Source organism: Pteropus medius, unplaced genomic scaffold (genome assembly GCF_902729225.1).
Source record: "Pteropus medius unplaced genomic scaffold, Ma_sr-lr_union100, whole genome shotgun sequence".
Taxonomy (NCBI): domain Eukaryota; kingdom Metazoa; phylum Chordata; class Mammalia; order Chiroptera; family Pteropodidae; genus Pteropus; species Pteropus medius.
The window spans coordinates 49,681,132-49,702,755 of record NW_024340849.1 but is presented as its reverse complement, the minus strand read 5'-3'; the positions used below and the strand labels follow the sequence as shown (position 1 = coordinate 49,702,755).

At 42.3% G+C, this 21,624-nt stretch overlaps 1 pseudogene; it reads left to right on the top strand.

Annotated features, from left to right (window-relative positions):
* Positions 1–17,909: 17,909 nt before the first annotated feature.
* LOC120588863 (plastin-1-like) lies at positions 17,910–20,439 on the top strand (annotated as a pseudogene).
* Positions 20,440–21,624: the final 1,185 nt, after the last annotated feature.

Below are 21,624 nucleotides of genomic sequence, written 5' to 3'. Positions count from 1 at the left end.
ATCCCAACAAGTGTGCATGTGGTTGGAAAGAGGTAGAGAACTTTAAAAAATTTTTTCTTTTGGAGTTTTTCAAATGTTTCCAATTTTAGGGATTAATTCTTTAACCTTTGGATCCCTTCCCCTTCCACTCCCCCTGCCATGATGTTTCTCTGCTTCACTGTAGGTCCCTACATTTCTCTTTATATATAGAACACTCCCAGGGAAGCAGGTGAGGCCATAGCCTCGTGCTTGCTACCCCATCAGACTGTGAACCTGAGATGACCCAGCCACCCTCCTCTGAGTACTCAGCATTGTTATTTAGACTGTTGCCATTGCACAGTATAATTATTATCTTCAAATACATGCTCCCTTCACCCATCCACTGGTGCAGGGAGTCTGGCAAGTGGAGGGCCTGTGGTTCCTGGAAGAGCTTTCCCTCAGCTCTGGTCACTCAGTCCCTGTAGAATCAAGCCACGAAGTAGTAGCTTTGTGGTTTGCTGAAATACTCACCTTTTCAATGCTAGTCCTTAGGTGGGAATTTGAGTCTAAGTTATTCCACGTGCCAGAAAATAGGTGTCCATGTGGCCTCAGGAATACTACTGTAATCTGAATTCAATGGAGAAAGTTGATATCTTGGAGTTTCTGGTGGACACTCCTTGTTGACTGGTGCCCAAGCCTACCATCCACACCGTAACAGGGAGGTAACTGAGATGACTGAGGCTCATTCCTGGGTGCTTATGTACAAAATGTATAACATCATCACAGCAACCCTCCAAGGTAGGTATTACTGCAGATGAGAAAACAGAAGATCAGAGTGGGCCCCTTCACCCTGTGAAAGGTTCCCATCACCAGTCTGAGGCCTGTCCCTAATATTGTTGGGGCCAGTGCAAGAGTATACAGATTTCCAAAGATAAGCTAGAAATCAAGCTTACAAGAATCACAGAAAGCATTCTGTCCTCCTACCTTAAAGACAGACCTTCCAGTCTGGAAAGCCAGGCTCTGAGTAGAATTCTCAGACTCCCTGGGGATTTGCATCAGGCTTAGCTGTGGGGGAGGGCTGACTTCCAGTCTCAGACCCAGCTTTCAGCTCCCCTCCCTTTGTCTCCCCTCCAACTCCATCCCATACTGCGAATGGTCCCCTATGCACACCTATGGACATCCCCACCCTCAGCCCAAACTCATCCTCCTCACGTACACAGCTATCCCTGGCCACCCTTTGGTGCATATCGGTGTCATAGTCAGCTGTGGGAGGAAGGGTCCTGGAGTCAGGTTTGGGGAGTTTGGGCAGGGAATCCTGAGGTCCTGGGTGCTGAAGCAGTGGTGTGGGCCCCGAGAAGGTACATCCCAACAGTTCTGCGTCTGGATCTAAGGGCAGTAATTGAACTCCAAGTCCGTGGCTTTGCAGTTCTCTCTATAAGCCCTCCTGTCTGCTTGCTTTCCATCTCCTTCAGCCCCACATCTTCTCCTGTGCCTTTGATCACATTTTACTTCTCCTCTGAATACCCTCTTCTGTTTCCTCCACAGTCACCCACCCATCTGGAGTGAGGACTTTGGGGTCACTGTCCAGGTGTGGATACTGGTGTCAAAAAGCAGAACGAAGGAGGTGGGAACCTAGTGCTCATTTCTCTTTGCCGCTTTCTCTATTACCATGACAGAAGAGTTAGCGTCCCATACTCTCTTCTCCAAATGCTGCGAAGACCCTGAGGAAAGACCCTGAGGGGCCAGGTCAGGCTCTGGAACTGGGCTAATGATGGCCATCCATGGTCTTATTTTCAAATAAACCCCTAAATTTTGACAAATGTAATGGCATTGGACCATTGTACCTTCATATGACTTGACTCTTAGTGGATAGAGGGTGGAGTCTTTGGAAGGGAGTGGCCATTCTACCTGTCAACTGTGACGGGGAGTGGGGAGGTGGCAGGTGCTGGGACAGGACATGGAGACCTGGAGACACTGTGAGAGAATTGGTGGCTATTCCTTTCTCTGAGTATTGCTGCCTGAACTCCAAGGGCTGTGATAAACTTGCCTGGGGTAAGCAGGCTCTGGCCACACAGCCACAACCAGGCAAGGAGGAATCATCACTAGCCACGGCTCCAAGTTAACTCTTGGGTTAAGTTCCTCTGCCATCTGGCACCTTTGACAAAGGATTGTCAAGCTTTCTCTCTGGAAGTTCTGCAAAGGGGAGCTAAGGTCCTACTAATCTGGCAAGCAGATACCCAGGCCCAATGTCTGTGCTTCCTGAATGTAACTTCAACTCTTTATATGCCCTGGCTGCTCCACCAGAGGGGTCCTGGGGTCCTGTTACAAGTGGAGGCATCAGTTACAAAGGGAGCCTGCAGACCTCTTAAATACTGGCTTGTGTTTACTGCAGTCTAGGTTAGTATGTTTTCTTGGGTTCTCATTCTTTTGAAAAATTTTATTTCATATATAGTATTTTTTAAAATGTTGACCAGCCAAGGCACCATGCTCCTGAACAAAGTGAATGTGAGGGGAACACTTTCCCCCTAGTGTCAGTGGTATGGCAGTGGCCCAGCACACTGGGAGGAGCTCTGGAAAACCAACCTGCTTCTGTCCCTCACATGCTTTAGTATGGGCCAGGGGCTCACCTCTTATCCGTAACAATGAGATCAGAAAGCACCTAATGTCTAGGGTTGTTATGCAAATTAGATAAGACAGCCCACACTGTAACTATGCTGTGAACTTGCTGTTTCTACAGCAGGGTGGCTGCACAGTGATCAAGAGGACAAAAGGAGACTTTCCAGGGTTCTACCTAACATCTGCAGGGCCCAGGGTAAGTGTATAAGTTTGTGACTTTATTTAAAAGGTATTGTGTAATATCTGCTATATGCTCTAGTTCGTCACTTTGGCATGTATGTACCTTTATGACACTCTGGAAGGCCAGGTTTAAATTTAGAATTTTCTGATGTGATTCTCCAAATTCTCTGCTGGGACATAACGGAACGGGAGAGCTGGCTCCAGCCTTGACCTGACCCTCTTATTTTTGCCTGGCTCTCTGTGCGACCCTGGGAGCTAGAGCCTCCCTACCTTTTCCACCCTGGACTCCATGCTTCTGATTCTGTGGGGGAGGGGTGAGAGAGTGGGGGGAGGGTTCACATATGTGCCCTCTAAGGAAGCTCCCAGGGAGTTTCGATGTGCTTCTTTATTTAAGAACCATGGATTTATTTATCCTCTTTTATGAAGCACACATTTATTAAGTGTCTATTGTATACCCCAAATTGCCCTTGCCTCTTCAGGGCTCAGCCAGACTCTGCCAGGATAAGTGTCCAGGAGTGTCCCAGATAGAGTGCCAGCATCAGGCACAGGACTTGGTGGGCATGAAGTTCCTAATTGAGTTCCAAAGAGTGCAGAACCTTCCCAGGGAAAGGAGGTACTGACCTATTCCACTTTCGATCGAGTATGTGGGGAGGGTAGCTCCAGAAAAGTGGGAAGAATCAAGTGGCTAAAATGCTAGCAAGTTCTGTTAACAACTTCTGTGGGCAAATGTGAGAGTCTAGAGTACCTGGAAATCCCAGACACAAGACCTGCAGCTCTTTTCCAGGGCCTCCATCAGATGCCACCTGCCTCCCCAGATCTTTCTTGCTTGAAGCAAAAGTCTTAGGCCATGGGGAAGGAGTAGGACCGCCCACAAGCCCAGAAAGAGTTTGACTGACTCAGGAGGGAGGGGCTGCACTCTGTGAAATCACCATCCACCATCCTGGAGGCCCAGTTTCATGGGTCTAACCAAGAATGAGACTGGATTGGGGAATGGGATGTGTCCCCCAGCCCTATCAGAAGGCTAACACAAATAGCAAGCAAGAGCTTAGAGAGAGACCCTGTCCATGGCACAGCCATGCAGGGACGTGAAAGCTGAGGAAGGAGCAGGAGCATTGAGAAAAACCCTCTGACATATATTCACACAATGGAATAGTATTCTGCAATGAAAAAGAATGAGGTATGATACATGCTGTGGTGTGCATGAACCCTGCAAACAGTGTGCTCAGTGAAGGAAGCCAGACACAAAGACCATGTAGTGTATGATTTCATTTATGTGAAATGTCCAGACAGGACAGAAAGTAGATTAGTGGTTGTTGGGTATGAGGAGGATGAGGAGTGGGAGGTGAAGGCTAAAGGGTTCCCTTTTAGAGTGATGAAAATATTCTCAAATGGATTGGGGGGATGGATGCTCAGCTCTATGAATATATGAATAACCTTTGAATGGAATACTCTAAATGGGTGCATTGTATGTTAGGTGAATTATATCTCAACAAAGCTCTTTTCAAAATCCTTCTGGAGAGATTTGAAGCTGTGGTGCCCTGAGGGTAACTATAGCAACAATAAAACCCAAACCTAGTTTACCACTGAGTAGATTAACAAACTCTATACTAATGTCCTGACAAGAGAAGAGACATGCCTATTCCATGCACAAATATTATTTACCTCAGTCCCTACTGTTCTTCTCTACAAAAATTATACAAAAAAGTCAAGGGAAAAAACCCAACCCATTATTAAGAGATAAAGCAATTGGCGGAACCAGACCCAGTCATGGCCCAGATATTGGAACTATTAGATATAGGCTTTAAAATAACTACAATTAAAATGTTAAAGATCTAATGAAAAAGATGGACAATATACATGAACAGATGGAGAATTTCAGCCAAGAGAAAAACTAGGAAAAACATGACACAGATTTTAGAAAGAGGACTGTGGAAGCAGTATGGAGGAGAGAGAGCTATGGGGGAGGTTAGGACATTATTGCAGGAGGCAGTATTATGGGGGCTTGACTCACTGCAGGAGAATTTTTAGGCAAGGAGGGTGTGGTAATTACTTTGAGTACTGTCATGATGATTATATGAGAAGGCACAAACTACAGAAGTATATTTTAAAATAGAATTAAAAGATTATAATTCAGACACTCCCATTTAGCAGTTGCCTGGTCTGTCTAAAGACACCACATTCTGGTGCATAGCCATTCTACCAGGCATGGCTATGCTGAGCGTCTGGGCAGGACCAGTCTTATCAGTGGGCAAAGGGGTGCTATTGGTAGCTCCCCACAAGTTGCCTGGTCCTGAACTGCCTTCCTGCCCTAGTACTGTGTTGTCCTGGCCTCTGCCTTCAGAGACAGATTTCTATGGGTTAGGAGAACGGATGGAGAAGGGAACCTTCTTTCTGATCAGATATTCATGCCAGGTGACACTCAGCTTGTTTTGAGAATGAATAAAAATAAAATTTCTTTAACTCGATAGGACTGGGGCTGGAAGACTCGGGAAGCTGGAGACATGGAAGGTTTGGGAAAAGAGGAAAAAGAATCAGAACAAAAGACAGTGCTCTTCCAAGAAAATTAGCCTAAATTGACGGCTTTCAAATATTTTTTGATTTGACTCACTGTAACAAATATATTTGTGATTCAGTGCATGTACACACACTCAAAACTGGAATAAAATCTTTTTGAAATACTCTTACCCTAACTGCGCACCATGTATGTTCTCTGATATTTTCTCTTTGAGTCTATCCCATTCTTTAAGCAACCTCTGAAATTGATTTCTAACAGCTTTATTCAAGCATCATTTACATACCGTAAAACCTATCCTTTTGGGTTTTGAGGGAAAGGAAAAGAGAGTGTCTTCAGGCTGGGGGCTCCCACCCCCCTTCCCTGCCTTGCAGATCCCCAGAAAACCACCCTCTCTGGCTGGGCCCCAATTTGAAAAACCCTCTAACCGGCATTTTGAGGACAATTGGGGACATTAAATGATATCTAATTGATGTTATTTTTTAAAAGTGATAATGATATTGTCATATAGGAGATTCACACTGAAGTGTTGCAATGCGTGCAGCTTCTTTTCAAATGCTTCATTAAAAAGGATACGTGTGTGTATACAAAGAGAGATAGCAAATGTGACAATGTCAACAATAGGTAAATCTAGATGAAGGGCATAGTTGTTCGTTTTATTATTGTATTATTCTTTCAACTTTCCTATAGGCTCGAAAACTTCTGAAATCAGTCGATGGTGGTGAACATGAACTGTGAATGATTTAGCCCAGTGAGTGGAAGACACGGACTGGCAACAGCCTCCAGGTTCTGCAGGTAAAAAGCTGCTGCTGAGAGCATGGTGATGGGCTTTCTCCCTTCACCATGGACAGAGAAGAGACAGATGAGTGCAGAATGCCCTGTGGCTAGGACAGTGGCTCTGTTGCCAGAGGGCTGGGAGTTCTGGTCTTACGTGGTGAGAAAGAATTTGAGGGCGAGACAAACAGCAAGGAGGAAAGCGCAAGGTTAATTAAAGAGTGAGCGAGCCGCATAAGGCTGTCTGGTTTATAAACTTTTGTTCTTGGAGGCAGGGCTGGGAATCGTGGTGCTGACAGAGCCTCGTTATCTCCTCCCAGTAGGTGGGGAGTTCAGTTTCCCATTCTTTCTTCCTTATATGTTGCTTCTGGAACTGTCATGGCATCAGGTGCCTGATGGGAGCAGCAGTATTTGCAGTGTGGATAAAATTATAATGGTATTATAATTAGCCAAAGATGGCGTATAGTCTGGAAGAAACCAGTTTTGGTTTATACCCCCTTGCCGGGGCTAAAACAGGGAGACCTGCAGAAAAGAAAAAAATTCTGGAGGCCTATCCTGGTTGGGAAGGGGGTGTCCTTGGGCTGTCTATCCTGCCTCAGCTCCAAGGGAGGAAGAAGACTTACGGGAAGGGCTTCCTAAGGCTGGAGGTCTCTGAAAAAAGGGCGTAGTCTCTTGGCTCCGTTATGAGTCAAGGGTGAATAGGGAGGAGGATGTGAATCCCTATGCACTCCTGAGCTCTGAGGTGCCACCGTCATGTTTGCTGGGCACTTAGGGGTACGGCCTCTGCATCTGATTCAACCCCACCAACGTTAATTGAACATCTGTGGTGTGCCAGGCACCATGCTGGTTCCGGAGACTAAGCAGCTGCACTGCCTAACTGCAGGCAGACAAGTAACCGAACTGAGACTGGGTTCAGCTCTCCCCGCAGCCCCACCCAACTCTGTCTGTGTTTCCCTGTTTGGACAGTGGTGATGATGGTCAGGTGGCGAGCACACCTACCCCTGCTCCCCCTCCCGCTGCTTTTGTGTAGGGCTGGAAACAAAAATAGAGATCCTGTTTTATATACCTTTCCTAGACAAGAGTCCAGACAGTTTGGGGTGTGTGATTAGAAAATGGTTTTGTTTTCATGGATTTGCTAAATCTCGGGAGTGCCAGAGGAAGGCCCAGGCAGAGCGTGACTGCCTGCAGCCTGTTTTGCTCCACACGGGAAATGAATCGGAAAGTTAACTATGACTCTTAACCCTGCATCCTGGAAATTCTAGGTTTAGATAAAATCAGCTTCCTCATTTGTCAGTGAGTAAGATCAGCTGATCTTTAAATTACCTAGCAGCTCTCATGTCCTGTGATAAGCAACACCTGTCCTAACTTAAATCAAACAAAAACCAGCTGATCTAAAAATGCAACCTGATCATTCCATTTCCTCTATTCCTAAGAAAGTAGTGAGCATATATCCACCAAATACACAATGAAGAATAAATATTCATGTATTAAACAAAAATTTAACTTAAAATTTTAAGTTTTTTTTTTTTTTTAAAGTTTATTAGGCCATTGCTAGCAGAAAAGAAGACAGGTCATGGGGCATGGAGTCTAAACCACCAGCAGCATGGCTAGGCAGAAGAGACATGTCCATCGTCCTTGAATTTTATGAGCATTTTTATACGTCAAGTAGGGAGAGAAGATGCTAGGCGTTCTGAAAGGATTTTCATGAGCTACAGACAAAGCGGGTGAGAGACGGCGAAGCGGGGCTCCTTCTGCAATAGGCCAGCAGAGTCTGTGTGGCTCACGTGTAAACAAGAAGCGGAGGCTCTTGGGGTTCAACTGCACCTCACTATTCCCTCTTTTTAGATAACCTCAAGAATAGCTACCTAGAAGTTAATTTAATAATTACATCGTTAACTAATGAGCATGAGCAGTCTTTTATTGGTTTTGCACTTTAGTTGTTAACTGATTAACCCTTTTGTCTCTTCCTTCCACCTTCTGGCCTGCTGTAACTTAATTTTGGACACCTCGGAATTATCTCCTTGCCACATGCATAGAACTGAGTGTAGTAAATCAAATTTATAACAAATATGATCTGATACCTATCCGATCATAACAGAATTGTTACCATGTTGTATAGCAATGAGACAAAAATGGGCAGCATGTCTCTACATAAGTGTAGTCAAATAACCTTTCCCAGCCCAATCTAACTCTTCATTTGTTATTTTTCCAGTCATGGAATCAACTCCAACACTGACCATTTTCTCTGTTAATGTGCACTGTAATAGTCTCCAGCATGTTCTAGAGGGAAGGGCTCTGAATGAGGTGACAGAACCCTGGGGTCCAGTCCTCAATGAGCCTCTAACAAGCTATGTGACCTCTGAGTCTCAGTTTCGTCCTCTGCAAGACCAGGGGGTTAAGTAGATCCTCCAGCTCAAAGGTCTACAGCTTCCCCAGAAGCCCTCTGGCCCTGCTCATGGAAACTTCCACCTCCACCTTCCCTCATCCACCCCGTTATCTTGAGCACACACACAGCAGAGTGGGAGACAGGCTTGTGGCCGGCTGGGGGCCGAGGCAGCGATTGGCCAGGAGGAGTGGAGAGATGTGCTGGGATGGGGATGGGGGCAGAGTAAAGGCCCAGAGGAGGGAGCCACCCAGTGAGAATGGGATCTAGGAAAGTCCCTGCCAGAGACTTAGGTGGTGGGAAGTGGAAGTAAGGAGAGGAGCCTTCACCTTCAGATTTTTAAAACCAGCTGAAGCAGGGCAACTTTCAGCACTAGGCTTGAGCAGTTTATATTTTAAAAAATAGTCATTATATTATTTTTCCATTAAAAAATAATAGATGAGTTTTGCAAGATAAGGAGTTCTGAAGATCTGCACAACAATGTGAATATACTGAACACTACTGAATTATACACCTAAAAATGGTTAAGATGGTACTTTTTGTGTTATATACTTTTAATCACAATTTTTAAAAGGGGGTGAGGGAATAATAGACAAGCTTCACAAAAGTTGGAAAAGACTGAAAAGTAACAAAAGTCAAAATCCAATCCCCAAACACCATTAATTAACCAATTAACATTTGACACATTTCCTGCCAGTTTTCTATTCTACAGGAGTTTTCTTAAACTTAATTAGGTTCACATTGCCTGTATGCTTTAAAAACAATGAACTTTGTAAATGTAACTTCTTTGTGTTACATGTGCTTCATACAAAACATTTTTAATGGCTGCCCACCATTTTATAGTGTATTCTAATTATTCCCTTATATTTGGTCATTTGAGTTGTTTCCTATTTTCCACTATTATCAATAATGCTTTAACACATCTTGTGACTAATCAATGCATCTTTGTGCATAAAATATTATTTGAATTTAGAATTGAAGATTGGTTCCTAGAAGTGGAATTACTGGGTCAAATGGTATGATTAAAAGGATTTTGATATATGTCGTCAGTCCTCTTTCTAGAAAGGGGACAGAGTATCATTGCAAGAGAGAGCTCAGTGCAGCTAGAGGATGAGAATCACCTAGGGAGGAAGGCGATCTTCACACGCCCTCTTCAAACCTCCTCCCCTCATCTCTGGATGTCTGGAATTCTTTGAGAGGGAGACAAAGCCTTTGTCCCTCTCTTAGAGAGGAAAGGCTTTATAGGCACACCTGGCAAGGGACGTGAATTCTGGTTTGTGCGGATGAAGGTATAGGATCCTGCTTTAATTAGAGGAGAAGGGATTATAGAAGTGAAAGTAGCTCCTGGTTGACGAGGCATGTCACTGAGGAAGGGATGGACACTCCCACCAGCTCTGCCAGGGGTCTGCCCATGGCATTGCTCTGGTGTCATAGGAACTCACTAATACTGCTCTATGGCCCACAGGACCACTTTACCTGTCCCTTTCTTACAGGGGACCATCCTTGACAGTTTCATTTGCAAAGTGTTCTCTGTCCCTCTCTATGTGATTTCTGCACTGTCTTTTCCTTAGGATGGTAGAGCACATAACTCTCCTGCTAATAGTTGTGGCTGGACTAGTGCCTCATGGAGCTCTGAGGTCAGACAAGTGGGTTTAATTTCATTTCTGCCACATGGGGAAATGGGAGATAAAACACCAACCTTGCAGAGTTGTGGGGCAGATTGTCTGGCACAGAGCGCACTCAACACATTTGGCTCAGTGTGTGTACCACATAAATGCACCTCTGAGTCCCAAGTTGTAGAAGGCAACCTTGCTTTCTTGAGGCCATAGGTTATAAAAAATTAGGGATACATTAAGCAAAATAGAAACTGTTCTAAGTGATTATGTGATTTGAAATGTGGTTGTTTATGTGTGTGTGTGATAGCGAAATTTTTTGGTCCCAGACTCCAGTTGGACATGACATCACCATACAGGCGTGTCAAAACTGAACTTATTGTCTGCCTCTGGATGTCTGCACCAACCACATTATCATGCACTCACTAAGCGTCTCCCATGAGCAGATTGTCCAGGTGTGCCATATTTAGGAGTCTTACCTCCTGGATTAGATTATAAATTCCTAAGGTTAGAGACTAGACTACCTGTATGTTGTCCATAATACTCAGCACATTACTTACTATGCAAGCGCACTTAGTAAATGATTGTGAATGAAGAAAATAGAATGACAGAAAATTTGCAGTGCAGGGGGACTTTCTTTTCTGAAAACAAGATCTATAACGTTATGATGGGAAATGAAGAAAAATTTCATAATGCCTCCCTAAACAAGAGATTTCTACAGAGTTAGGTATAAATTCAGACGGCAAGTGTTTTTGTTTTTGTTGTTGTTGTAATTTTTTTAAAAAAAAATTACAGTCGACATTCCACATTATATTAGTTTTAGTATTTGGATATTTATACAACTTATGAAGTGATCCCCCAATAAGTCTAGTACCCACCTGACAATATACGTAGTTATTACAATATTATTGAGTATATTCCCTTTATGCCATGCTTTACATCCCCATGACTATTTTGTAACTGCCAATTTGTACTTCTTAATCCCTTCACCTTTTTCACTCAGCCCCTCAAACTTCTTCCCATCAGATGACATTTTTTAAATAGTCAGAATGGTTCACAATTCATGATCAACCAGTTATTTGCCTGAATTCCTTTCCTAGTCATTCCACGCTGGTCTAGTTAGAAACTAGTTTTGTATCTAGCCATAGTCTTTGCCTTGAATGTTCTATTGCAGGGGTGGTAGGGTATGCAGGGCAGGCTAGGTAGTGGGTCCAGCCCTGTCTTCCCTTTGACCAGCCTACAGTTTCCCTTATCTGAGGCTCTGGGGTCAGTGGGCCCTCTCTCTGCCTAACAGGCATGCTGAGAAAGCAACTGAGATAATGTAGGTAAAGATGCCTGCAAATTGCAAACTGCCAAACCAAAGTAATGAGAAGCCCTTATTATTTTTTCTCTACAGTAAAACTAAGGCTATTTGGAGAGCTGAACTCAGTTCGAGCTGAGAGCCCAGTCCCTCCCAGCTGTCTCAGCTGTTCTCAGGAATTCTGCGGCAGCCACACCCTCAGTTCACAGCTGGCTCAACTGATTCAGAGAACATCTCTCCCCACCCACCCTAACAGCTCATCTCCCAATCTTTTCACCCTTTCTATCCAAGCATATTTGTGACTAGCTCCCAAATATATGCTACAGAGCTCACTCGTTTAATCAGGGAGAATAAAGCAATCTGATGCTGTGTCCACACTGCTCCAGGAAGGGAGCCGCTGCTTTCTCCCAGGCATCTCATTTAATGATTGTTCTTTCCAGAGCAGGTATTATTCACACTTTCACAGATGAGGAAACCAAATTTGAGAGAGGCCAAGTAACTCGTCCTGGTCACACATTCAGGCTCTAGCTCCTTCTTCTTTGTACAAATTTTGTTGGGTGATGGTAAGAACACTTAATACGAGATCTACCCTCTTAACAAAGCATACACTACATTATTGTACTGTGGGTACAATGTTGTGTAGCAGATCTCTAGAATTTACTTGGCTTACTCAGTTGAAACTCTGCGCCCGCTGATCAGTAACTTACCATTGCCTAAACAAGAAACAGGGCCCTGAAGCCCTCTAGCTGTATTTATACTGGTGCAGTACAATAGAACTTTTTAGCTTCAATAGAATTGATTGAAAACTGTTGAAACAAAAAGAACCATTTTGTCCACTGCTCATTCCAGGGAGGTCTAGGGGAGGCACAGGCTTTCCTTATCAGATGAGATTTTCTCTATGGCCCCTGCCCTTCCTATGCATCCTCACTGGACAAAAACCTGCACTCACCACCATGGGGACACACTGAGCAACTGGCCTCTGCTCCAAGTCCCTGACAGGCTATGCCAATGCCCAGCTGTTTGCTCCAAGCTGAGCTTTCAGTCAAGGTGCAAGCAGGGACACTCCGGGTCTTATTATTATAAGCTGAAGCCCTAGGCTTCACCCTCTATTCTGGCTTCTGCTCAACAGAGCAGTTGGAGAAGTGGTACCTCGAGGGCTCCCTGACTATTTTTATGTGGCCATCTGCCCTCCAGACCAGGCGTGGCATGCAGCAATAGGCCTGAGGAATGCCACGGCAGGTGGGTGACGCCCAGACAGCTGAGGACACCCAGCCCTGCTCCTGACTGTTCTAGGGACGCTGGAAATGTGGCAGGAGGAGACCAAGGGGAAAAAAAGAAGCCTTTTACATATCATAGCTTCTGTACACCCTTGATTCCTTTTCTATTTCTAGAATGAGCTGAGGCCAGCTCTACCCTGCCATTGCTGGAGTCTGGGTGGCAGGCTCAGGCAGGAAGCACACACAGTATGCTGGTCAGACTCATCGGCTAGCTGCTGATCTCAATCCATCAGAGGAGAGGGCATAGCAAATGGTCAGCAGAGAAAACACATCCAAAGGAAGCCTAGGGCTTCAGCTTGTATTAATCAGACCTGGAGGGCTCCTGCTGCCACCTTGACTGAAAGCTCAGCTTGGAGCAGTCAAGCAGCCAGGTCTTGGTCAGGGCCATCATCAGATTTGTGGTTAAAAGGACAGGCTTGCTTCATTCACAGCGTCCTGGGAGGGAGGAAGCATTGTAAAACATCAGTCTATGGAAACCCCTTTTCATGATAGAAAATTTTAAACATGAAAAAATTAGAGACAAGGATAATAAACCCATGTATCCATCATGTAGAAGTATTTTCTTAAACAAATGTTAACAGTATACCTGTTTCCTAATAAAAGATTTTTTTTTAAAGGGTGTGTTTTAGAATAGGGTGTGTAAGAGTTATAGTGCATGTTTTATTTGTCCTCAGGAAGAAATGAGAATATAAATGAGTCAGATATTTTGAAGGTAGTTTATTGAATTTCTGTCACACCTTTCTTTTTCTTTAGTAAAGGGCATTTACTTCCCAAGCATTGATGGCTGTCTGCCGCATGCAAAGCTCCCTTCCAGTCTCCGTGTTTGGATCTGCCAGCTCTTAGGATCCGAGAAGAGGTAGGTCAAGGAGGCCAGAACCCTGGGCTGGCACTACTGGGACTTTGAGAAAAGCACTTAAATTCTAGATTCTAGGCTTCCTCTTACGTAGAGTAATCATGATAGTGTTGACCTTAACTGTAACTGTATTGTTCTGAAAACCAAATACAACTATCTTGAAATCATAGAAGTATTTTGTAATGATAAAAATATTCAAAACTTTAAAGGAGTTATTTGGAACATGCCTGAACCAACAGGGGTTAGAAACTCTCTTGCAGGCCCCTAAAACTGCCCTCCCTCTAGATGGAGAGGTTCGAAAACTGAACCTGTGGGCAAGGGTTCTGGATGCAAATGGCGGTCGACCGGTTAGATGCTCTTGGGCCTGGTTAGGAAGCCGGACTCTCCCTCTCTCTTCCTGCCACCCAGTGGGACTTCAGAGTGCTAAAGGCGCTGCCTCAGTAGCCCACCTCAGACCCAATGGCAACCCTTCTCATGACCATGAACACCTCATCCCCTGGGCGAAACACTTTTATGCTTGAACTGTGTAGAATGATTGTTCTTCCTTATGTGAATCCTGCCTGAAACGGGCAACTTCGAGAATGAAAGAAGGGCTGCAGTCACAGGGCAGTCGCTGGAGCCGAAAGGGCCCTGACTCTGCTGGACCTTACTTCTTTCTCCTGTTTCTGCTTGGTTTGGTCACTGTGTTTGTCTCTTAGGCTTTTTATGTGGCAGGAGCCATGGATGCTGCTTGGACCAGCATGGGTCACGTGGCACATGGGCAGTTTTACATTTGGTAGCTCTACCAAATATTATAGAGTTGGGTACCCAGCTGCCCTTTGAAGAAGGGTGTTTGTTTCACCAAAAGAATGGGAAGGGATGTTTTGCAGAGAGAAGCAACATATGACACAGAAACTTATAACCAAGACAACCAAGACGAGCTCTGGACTCTGGCATCTGGGGGCTACATTTGCTGTTGCTGAATGATCCTTCACAACCACCCACCCAAAAACGCAGTAGCTTAAAAGACAGCTATATTTTTCTTGTTCCTCTGGCTGCTGCCTGGTTGGTGGCTCTGCTTGGGGCTGCATGCCATCCGCGTGTGACTCCAGGCTGCATGGCAGGTTCAGACCTGCTCCACATGTCTCACTTTGGAGGCCTGCTGAAAGGTCAGCGGTTACTTGGACATGTTCTTGTCATGACAATCATGAGAGTGCCCAAGGCCAGGCCAGGCATGCACACTGAAGGCTCAGCTCAGGTTTTATCTGCAAATACACCAAGCCTGCCATGACTGGGCTCCAGTGACTTAGACATCTTGAAATTTTCCAAAACTTTGGCTGACTATTCTAAACATTATATTGGCCCTTCTATACAAAATCCAATGGGATTTTCAAATAAATATTTCCTGTTCAAGCCATTTTTCTTGAGCACCATAAATAAAGCTGCTATATGTCAAATGTCTTTCCAGCTTCATGAAAGGAAAAAACCTATAAAACTATCTTCAACCAAGAACACAAATCTTGCATTTTAAGTAAAAGATGAACACTTTGATGTGAAATTTTATGTGAAAGAGTTGAAGCTTCCTTGATACTAATTCAACTTTTACTGTCTTGATTTTTAAGTTTCTCAAAAAGTTGTTTTCTCATTGAAAAAGAAATACTTAGAAGAAGCAGAACCAAACCATTAATCGAAATTGTTGTATCTCCAACTCATGAAAACCAAGTCAAGAAAGCATTTCATTGGTATATCATGTTCCATATGAATATTTTCTTGAAGTTCTATTAAATACCTTCTGTCTGAAAATGCTTGACTTTAAAACACTTTTTATTATGAGAAACATTAAACATATCAAAAGTAGAGAAAATAGCATAATGAACCCCTATGTGCCCATTGCCCGGCTTTGACAATGATCAATTCATGAGTAATCTTGTTTCATCTATATTTTCAAGTGCTTTCCACCACAGTTCAAAGCATCTTGAAGCATATCCCAGATATAATTTATTTTGTGTATAAATATTTCAGTTTGTAGATCTAAAAGATAGGGAGTCCTTTTGGAAACATAACCATTATCATACCTAAAAGTTAATTTTTAAATATTATGTTTATTTATTTTAACCATTTAATAGACAATCCTAAGAACTTTCATGTCTTCTAATGTTAAGAAAATCAGAAAAAAATGCACTTGATACTGCTTTTCTTTGTTTAAATTTTAATTAGTTTCAAGTATACAGTACATTGGTTAGACATCTATATAGTAAAATGATCCCCCCAATTGCTCACTCCCTCCCCTGACCCTCCACCTAGCCAATGCATTCATGCTAATTGCATTCCTTATACCGTGCTTCCCATCCCCGTGACCATCAATCAGCTACTAATTTGTACTTCTTTAACCCTTCACCCCATTCTCTGCCCCCCAAACCACCCTCCCCTGTCCATCACCAAATTGTCCACTATATTTGTGAGTCTGTTTTTGATTAGTTTGTTCTTTTAATTCCTTAAATTCCGTATATAAGTGGAATTATATAGTGTTTATCTTTCTCTGTCTGATTTAAATACCTTCTAGGTTCATCAAAGCAATATCTTTTCCCACCTCCTTCATTTTCATATGTAGGGGTCTTGTTTTTTTTATCCTTTTAGCCACTCTATCCTTGGTTGGAGCAGTTAATTCTTTTCCATTTAAGGTACTTATTGATAGGAATGTAGTTGTTACCATTCTTTATTCCTGTTTTTGATACATGTTTTTTCTTCTTAAAGAAGTCCCTCCAACATTTTCTGTAATTCTGGCTTGGTGGTAATAAATTCTTTTAGTTTATTTTTGTCTGGGAAGCTCTTTATCTGTCCTTCAACTCTAAATGATAGCTTTGCTGGATAAATTATTCTTGGTTGTAGCTCTTGGGTCTTCATTCTTTCAAATATTTTTTGCCAAGCCCTTCTATCCTGCATAGTCTCTCTTAAGAAATCAGCTGCGAGTCATATGGGTGTTCCCTTATATGTAATTATTTGTTTTTTTCTTGCTGCTTTTAGAATTTTTTATTTGTATTTAACCCTTGGCATTTTAATTATGATGTGTCTTGGTGTGGGCCTCTTTGGATCCCTGAATTTTGGAATCTTCTGAGCTTCCTGGGGTTTTATGTCCATTTCCTTCACCAGGTTAGGAAAGTTTTCCATCATTATTTCTTCAAACAGCTGTTCAATATCTTGGTTTTCTTCAGTTATACCAATTGGAAAAATATTTGGAGCCTTAATAGTGTCCCATATCCTCCTTAAATCATCTTTATAGTATTGGCCTCTTTTTTCTTGCCATTCTGTTTGAGTGCCATGATTGGCTTTCCTGTCCTCTAGATAGGGCATGTGATCTTCTTTATTCACTTTGTTTATTCCTTTATTTATTCCATTTAATAAACTTCTCATCTCAGATAATGTGTTCTCCATTTCAGGCTGGTTCCCTCTTATAATCTCCATCTCCATTTTTATCTCTTTGTTGGAGTGCTCTACATTTCCCAAAAGTTCATTGAGCATCTTTATAACCAGCGTTTTGAACTCTGCATCTGTTAGATTACTTGACTCCATTATATCTGGATCTCTGTTCTGTTTTCTCATATGGTTTCTGCTTCTTTGTCTTTCTATTTTGGCTGCCTTTCCGTGTCAGTTTCTATGGACTAAGCAAAGTTCCTAAGTCTTTTGATCTTATTATTGTGGATTTGTGAAGTAGGTGTCCAGTGGCACAGTCCTGAGAGGGGTTCAGCTGTAGGCCAAATTTAGCCCAAGCCTCTGCCCCTCTGGGGCCACCTGTCAAGATTCAGCCAGCAATCTACAGATGCTGTTTTTTATATTTGCCTCAAAAGGCCACACCAGAAACTAAGGCCAGCTGCTTCCAGTGTGAATCTAGACTGCTCAGCAAGGAGCATCTGACTCGATACACCTGGATATGGCTTGGGTGGGGCTCGGGTTGGGGAAGGCAGGATTTCAGAGAATCCTCTGGGCAGAGTGACCTCTGTTATCCAGCTTGATGACGTCAAGGCTATGGCAGCGCTGATTCCATGCACTGGAGCAGGGAGGTCTCAACAAGGAACAATGGATACCACTGGCGCTTTTGTACAGAGCAAGTCTCACCTCGGCCTTCACTCTGACAATGTCTCCCTGTAAGTCCCTGGTTCCCCCTGCGTGCAGCCGAATCGGCACTGGTACTCAGAGCAAGCAGGTCCATCACTGCGAAAATCCACTTGTAGACACAGCCGCTTTAAGAGGCATCTGCTGCTGCCGCTGCCACAGCCTCCATCTCACTCAGCTGCTTGGAACCGGGCAGCCCTGCATCCTGGCCCCATCCTACCTTCTGCTGTCGCAAGGTGATTTCTTGGATTTCTCCCTAGTTGTATGGCTTGTTCATCTAGATCCCAGGCGATTTTTCCTTGCTGCTGCTCCTTGTTTCTGTCACAACTTTGATTTGTTCGCCAGAGGGATGAACAGAGCCCCTATCATCTATGCCATTTTTTTCTCCTCCTCTTTCTTTCTTTTTAAAAAATTACTACCTCTATAGGTAGGGGATCTGTTGGCCAAGAAGGGAAATTTACAAATCTGAGCCATTTGTAATTGAATAGATCTTAAAACTTTAAAAAATGTACTCATAGAGAAGACCTGAACTTTTGGGCAGGACAGACCCAAGGCAGTGGCTTTGCGGAGGTGTCCTCCTCCTGCAGCCCCATTTCCAGGACATATAGCCTAAGTAAGCCCTAAGAAGGTCAGTGCTCCTACCCAAACACAGAAGGACCACAGATTCCAAGCTGGGTTTGCTTTCTGTGCCGCCAGGATTCCTAAGATAAAAAATATAAAGACCTGAAGGGAGTTTTTCCTGTCCAAAGATGAAAAATAGTACCACTACCATTTTTCAGGAGGAGCTTGAGGAAATACAAGAAGCATTTAATAAAATAGATATTGACAACAGTGAGTATGTCAGTGGCTATGAATTTGAGGACCTGTTTAAGGAAGCAAAGCTTCCTCTGCCTGGCTACAGAGTGTTTGAGATCATGGAGAAAATTCTAGCAGTTGCTGACAACAACAAAGATGACAAAATCAGTTTCAAAGAGTTTGTGTCACTAATGCAAGAGTGAAAAAGCAAAGGCATCAGCAAAACATTCCAAAAACTAATCAACAAGAGGAAAGCGATTACTGTTATTGGAGGAACTTCATCTATTTCTAGTGAGGGCACACAGCATTCTTATTCAGAGGAAGAAAAAGTGGCTTTTGTTAACTGGATAAACCCTGAAGAATGACCCTGACTATAAGCATCTTATAGCCATGAATACCAGTGATGGCAGTCTTTTCAATTCCCTTGCAGATGGCATTCTTCTTTGCAAAATGATCAACTTATCTAAACCAGATACAACTGGTGAAAGAGCCATTAATAAGAAAAAGCTCACCCCTCCACTATTTCTAAAAATTTAAACATAGTCTTGAATTCTGCTGTGGTTGTACAGTGGTCAACACTGGTGCACAGGATCTCAAAGAAGGAAAATGTCGCTTGGTCTTGGGACTTCTCTGGCAGATCATCAAAGTTGGTCTGTCTGCTAATATTGAGATTTCCTGAAATGAAGCTCTGATTGCATGCTAAATGAATTTGAGGAACTAGAAGAGCTGATGAAGCTTTCTCCAGAGGAATTACTGCTGTGATGGGTGAACTACCATTTGACCAATGCAGGATGGCACACCATCAACAACTTCAGCTACGACGTTAAGTATTCAAGAGCTTATTTTAATTTGCTTAATTAGTTTGCACCTAAAGGTAACTGGGATGATGAGCCTGCCATTGCCATTGACCTTTCAGGATTTAATGAGGTAAATGACCTGAAGTGTGCTAGATTCTTTCTTCAAGAAGCAGATATACTGGGTTGCAGAGAGTTTGTTACTCCTGCAGGTGAGGTTTCAGGTAATCTGTTTAATACACACGCATGCCTACGCAGGCCTGATAATAATGACATTAATATAAATTTATGGGAAGGAGAGAGCAAGAAAGAAAGAACTGGATGAATTTGGGGGGGGGGTGTGTCAATCCATACATTAATCATTTGTACAGTAATCTTGCAGATGGCTTAGTGATTTTTCAGCTCTATGAAATGATCTGCATGCCAGACAACTGAAGCCATGTTGTCAAACTTCCTTTGCACTTGGAGGGAACATGAAGAAGATCGAGAACTGTAACTATGCAGGAGAACTTGAGAAGAATAGGGCCAAATTCTCCTTGGTTGGCATTGCTGGACAGGACCTAAATGAAGAGAATTCAACACTTACTCTGGCATTTGTGTGGCAGGTGATGAGAAGGTACACATTGAATGTGTTATCAGGTCTTGAAGAAAGTGAAAAAGTAAATGATAAAGTTATTATTAAATGAGTCAATCAGACTTTTAAAAGTGCACACAAAAATACTTCTATTTCCAGCTTCATGGACAAATCTATTAGCACTATTTTACCTGCCCTAGATTTATTTAATAGGTGCCACTCCACCAAATGAAGTTCATCAAGAAATGCGCAAAAGAGAAGATCTTTCCGATGAAGATAAGCTGAACAATGCTAAATATTGCCATGTTGCTCAAAAGATTGGTGCCTGGATATTTGCCTTACCTGATGAACTTGTAAAAGTGAAATAAAAAATGGATATGATGGTGTTCACATGCTTAGTGAGAAAAGGACTGAACAGAACAAAATAAACATTTAATGTGATTTTCTACCACATTAAACACATTGAATGCCTCACAGTTTACAGAATTCTGAAATGTAGTGGGTATAAAATCAGAGATTATTTGTATGCTCAAAAGAGTTGTATAATTCACTTACTAGTAGATACTGATAATGGAATATGTTCATCAAACTGATATTTCATGATTAAATTATTTTCATTTCCTGAAATTCTCATTAAAATAAGACTAATTCATTCTTTTGCATAGTTCAAAAGAGATCAGTTCAAAACTTTTTTTGCAGGTCCTGCTGTGAAATGTTTTGATGTGTGTGTGTGTGTGTGTGTGTGTGTGTGTGCGTGTGTTAATTTTGATCATAAATGTATTCAGTCATAATCCAGTTTAATCTCTTTGTTTTTTTTCCTCCAACTATGTGAAGTGGTCTAAAACTTTAACTTTTTTGTAAATTTCTATATTGTCTAAAAATTTTAAGTGACAAGTATTATCCTATTAACGTTAACATTTATATATATATTAAACTAAATCTCAAAGAAACCCCAAAATTCATTCTCTTATATAAGAAGCCAGAGTTTTTTATAAAAAACTTAATTTTAACTGCATAGATATTTTACATATGCTAGTTTGGCAATACAGCCTTAACTATGACAGGCAGCATATATATATGTTGGTAGGACATTATTAGAGAAATATATATGTGTATATACTTTCTTAAATGGTATGTATAATTGGTCAGTCAACCAGCCATTAACCATTTATTGTGCCCCCGCTGTGTATACTTTTCAGTTTATAGATATCTTGGATGTGCATACAGTTATTTTTTGCCTGACTTCTTCCAAATATTCACAACCAAATGTTGGCGAAAGGATCTCAGTACACTATAATGTTAACTTCATATTACAGATGCTAATTTTGATCTGTACTGAAGCCCTAAATAATTTAGAACATGCCCATCGAATATCTTTAGTAGAAAATAACACAAAACCTATTCAACATAGAATATTTTTACATGTTTTTTTTCCACAGCCTCCTACAGGTTAGCAGTGTTTGGTTAATGCTTGTGTTACTTGGGAATAGCTAAGCCTGAGAGCTATTTTTGTCCAAGGTTTTAGCAGTGGACAGATTCTGCTAACAATTGAACTCAGAAATCTACTTCCTCCATCTTCCACTGTTAGTGCCAGTGAGCAAAACTGCTGTGCAAAAATTTGCTGTCACTTTATGTCAGTGTAATGAGTAGTCTAAATCCCCCTTCTACCATTGATTAAAATATACATATTAGTAAGAGTGAGACTGCTCATGTGTTTAGAATAGACTTTTTTTAACTGAAATTATCAACCGGTGGAACTATACAATATATTCTTCTACAAAAGAAATTTCCTTTCCTTTTATATTTTGGTGGTTGTTTTCTTATATGAAGATTAAAATTTGTTCTTGCTCTTTTTTGAGATTATTTAAATCATGTTTCCTGTTTTAATTTTTTTCACCATTATTTT